This window comes from Nerophis ophidion, linkage group LG13 (genome assembly GCF_033978795.1).
Source record: "Nerophis ophidion isolate RoL-2023_Sa linkage group LG13, RoL_Noph_v1.0, whole genome shotgun sequence".
NCBI lineage: Eukaryota > Metazoa > Chordata > Actinopteri > Syngnathiformes > Syngnathidae > Nerophis > Nerophis ophidion.
The window spans coordinates 6,170,256-6,173,483 of NC_084623.1; the positions used below are offsets into that span (position 1 = coordinate 6,170,256).

The following is a 3,228-nucleotide window of genomic DNA, read 5'->3' on the forward strand; positions in this document are numbered from 1 at the left end:
AGTGTCATCGATTCCCAGGTACCTGGAATTGGTACCTTATCTATTGAAACGTGATCTGTTCCCATCCTTAGCCACATGTGTTCAAAATTAGTAGCGTCCTCGATTCCCAGGTACCGTATCGGTTCAAATGTGATCTGTACCCATCCCTAGTCACATGTGTTCAAAAATTGGTAGTGTCATCGATTCCTAGGTACCTGGAATTGATACCGTATCGGTCCAAAACGTGATCGGTACCCATCCCTAGCCATATGTGTTAAAAAATTGGTAGCGTCCTCGATTCCCAAGTACCTGGAATTTGTACCGTATCGGTTTAAAACGTGATAGGCACCAATCCCTAGCCACATGTGTTCGAAAATGGGTAGCGTCATCAATTCCAAGATACCTGGAATTGGTATCGTATCAGTTCAAAACATGATCGGTACCCATCTTTAGCCATATGTGTTCGAAAACTGGTAGTGTCCTCGATTCCCAGGTACTTTGAATTGGTACCATATCAGTTCAAAACGTGATTGGTACCCATCCCTAGCCACGTGTTCAAAAATTGGTAGCATCATCGATTCCAAGGTACTTGGAATTGATACTGTATCGGTTCAAAACGTGATAGGCACCCATCCCTAGCAACATGTGTTCAAAAATTGGTAGCGTCCTCGATTCCCAGGTACCGTATCGGTTCAAATGTGATCTGTACCCATCCCTAGTCACATGTGTTCAAAAATTGGTGGTGTCATCGATTCCCAGGTACCTGGAATTGGTACCTTATCTATTGAAACGTGATCTGTACCCATCCTTAGCCACGTGTTCAAAAATTGGTAGCGTCCTCGATTCCCCGGTACCTGGAATTTGTACCGAATCGGTTTAATTGTGATCGGTACCCATCCCTAGCCACATGTGTTCCAAAATGGGTAGCGTCATCAATTCCAAGATACCTGGAATTTGTATCGTATCAGTTCAAAACGTGATCTGTACCCATCTCTAGCCATACAGTATGTGTTCAAAAATTGGTAGTGTCCTCAATTCCCAGGTACTTGGAATTGGCACCATATCCGTTCAAAACGTGATTGGTACCCATCCCTAGCCACATGTGTTCAAAAATTGGTAGCCTCATCGATTCCCAGGTACTTTGAATTGATACTGTATCGGTTCAAAACGTGATCGATACCTATCCCTAGCCACATTTGTTCAATAATTGGTAGCGTCATTGATTCCCAGGTACATGGAATTGATACCGTATCGGTTCAAATGTGATTGGCACCCATCCCTAGCCACATGTGTTCAAAAATTAGTAGCATCGATTCCAAGGTACTTGGAATTGATACTGTATCGGTTCAAAACGTGATCGGTGGCAATCCCTAGCCACATGGGTTCAAAAATTGGTAGCGTCATCGATTCCCAGGTACCTGGAATTGATACCGTATCAGTTCAAAACATGATCGGTAACCATCTCTAGCCATATGTGTTATGAAATTGGTAGCGTCAGATTCCAAGGTACCTGGAATTGATACCGTATCGGTTCAAAAAGTGATAGGTACCCATCCCTAGCTACATGTGTTCAAAAATTAGTAGCATTGATTCCAAGGTACTTGGAATTGATATTGTATCGGTTCAAAACGTGATCGATACCCATCCCTGGCCACATTTGTTCAATAACTGGTAGCGTCATTGATTCCCAGGTACCGTATCGGTTCAAACGTGATCTGTACCCATCCCTAGCCACATGTGTTCAAAAATTGGTAGCGTCATTGATTCCCAGGTACATGGAATTGATACCGTATCGGTTCAAAACGTGATCGATACCCATCCCTAGCCACATCTGTTCAATAATTGGTAGCGTCATTGATTCCCAGGTACATAAAAATTGATACCGTATCGGTTCAAAACATGATCGATACCCATCCCTAGCCACATTTGTTCAATAATTGGTAGCGTCATTGATTCCCAGGTACCGTATCGGTTCAAACGTGATCGGCACCCATCCTTAGCCACATGTGTTCAAAAATTAGTAGCATCGATTCCAAGGTACTTGGAATTGATACTGTATCGGTTCAAAACGTGATCGGTGGCAATCCCTAGCCACATGGGTTCAAAAATTGGTAGCGTCATCGATTCCCAGGTACCTGGAATTGATACCGTATCAGTTCAAAACATGATCGGTAACCATCTCTAGCCATATGTGTTATGAAATTGGTAGCGTCAGATTCCAAGGTACCTGGAATTGATACCGTATCGGTTCAAAAAGTGATAGGTACCCATCCCTAGCTACATGTGTTCAAAAATTAGTAGCATTGATTCCAAGGTACTTGGAATAGATACTGTATCAGTTCAAAACGTGATCGGCACCCATCCCTAGCCACATTTGTTCAATAATTGGTAGCGTCATTGATTCCCAGGTACCGTATCGGTTCAAACGTGATCTGTACCCATCCCTAGCCACATGTGTTCAAAAATTAGTTGCATCGATTCCAAGGTACTTGGAATTGATACTGTATCGGTTCAAAACGTGATCGATACCCATCTCTAGCCACATTTGTTCAATAATTGGTAGCGTCATTGATTCCCAGGTACCGTATCGGTTCAAACGTGATCTGTACCCATCCCTAGCCACATGTGTTCAAAAATTAGTAGCATCGATTCCAAGGTACTTGGAATTGATACTGTATCGGTTCAAAACGTGATCGGTACCCATCCCTAGCCACATTTGTTCAATAATTGGTAGCGTCATTGATTCCCAGGTACTGTATCAGTTCAAACGTGATCTGTACCCATCCCTAGCCACATGTGTTCAAAAATTGGTGGTGTCATTGATTCCCAGGTACATGGAATTGATACCGTATCGGTTCAAAACGTGATTGATACCCATCCCTAACCGCATTTGTTCAATAGTTGGTAGCGTCATTGATTCCCAGGTACCGTATCGGTTCAAACGTGATCTGTACCCATCCCTAGCAACATGTGTTCAAAAATTGGTGGCGTCATTGATTCCCAGGTACATGGAATTGATACCGTATCGGTTCAAAACGTGATTGATACCCATTCATAGCCACATTTGTTCGATAATTGGTAGCGTCATTGATTCCCAGGTACCGTATCGGTTCAAACATGATCTGTACCCATCCCTAGCCACATGTGTTCAAAAATTAGTAGCATCGATTCCAAGGTACTTGGAATTGATACTGTATCGGTTCAAAACGTGATCGATACCCATCCCTAGCCACATTTGTTCAATAATTG

At 42.9% G+C, this 3,228-nt stretch overlaps 1 protein-coding gene across 1 annotated transcript in view; it reads left to right on the forward strand.

Moving 5' to 3' along the window:
- stxbp5l (syntaxin binding protein 5L) overlaps positions 1 to 2,989 on the forward strand; it is a 359,880-nt gene extending 356,891 nt beyond the window's left edge. Inside the window, 1 exon segment of the mRNA XM_061918310.1 lies at positions 1 to 2,989. This exon segment is cut by the window's left edge and continues 2,821 nt beyond it. The gene's annotated coding sequence lies outside the window, so the exon portion shown is untranslated.
- Positions 2,990 to 3,228: the final 239 nt, after the last annotated feature.